The sequence below is a fragment of the Daktulosphaira vitifoliae genome, unplaced genomic scaffold, assembly GCF_025091365.1.
Source record: "Daktulosphaira vitifoliae isolate Bord-2020 unplaced genomic scaffold, ASM2509136v1 Scaffold_2, whole genome shotgun sequence".
In the NCBI taxonomy this organism is placed as follows: Eukaryota; Metazoa; Arthropoda; class Insecta; order Hemiptera; family Phylloxeridae; genus Daktulosphaira; species Daktulosphaira vitifoliae.
Window position 1 is genome coordinate 14,919,266 of NW_026099573.1, and position 500 is coordinate 14,919,765.

The following is a 500-nucleotide window of genomic DNA, read 5'->3' on the forward strand; positions in this document are numbered from 1 at the left end:
ACTATACAGTATTGAATGCATTATTATGATTGGTACATTTATTCAAATTCATTATTTATAAGTGTATATAATTTTTAGGTAATGGACAAAATGATCAAATGTTATGTTATTGCTGCAGTCAAGGTTTGAAAGATTGGGATGATGAAGACGACCCATGGGTAGAACACGTACGTTGGTCTCCTAGCTGTACTCATGTATTGTTATGTAAGGGACAGTTATTTATCCAAAATAATAAAATAACGAAATAAGACTACTATTATTTGTTATTCTTATACAGGGTTTTGTAACAATGAGAACAATAGAAACCCGTTTCCTGACTTACTGAACACTTTGTATATGTTTTTTATCGTTAAAATACGGTTTACTTTACTATCTACAACATTGTGTAAAATAAACAATAATATCCATGTAAGCAATTTAGTGATCCCCACTAGTAAGATATTGAATTCCTAGGGAATTTTATCCCAAACAATTGACTATATTGTGCCTAAAATATAAAT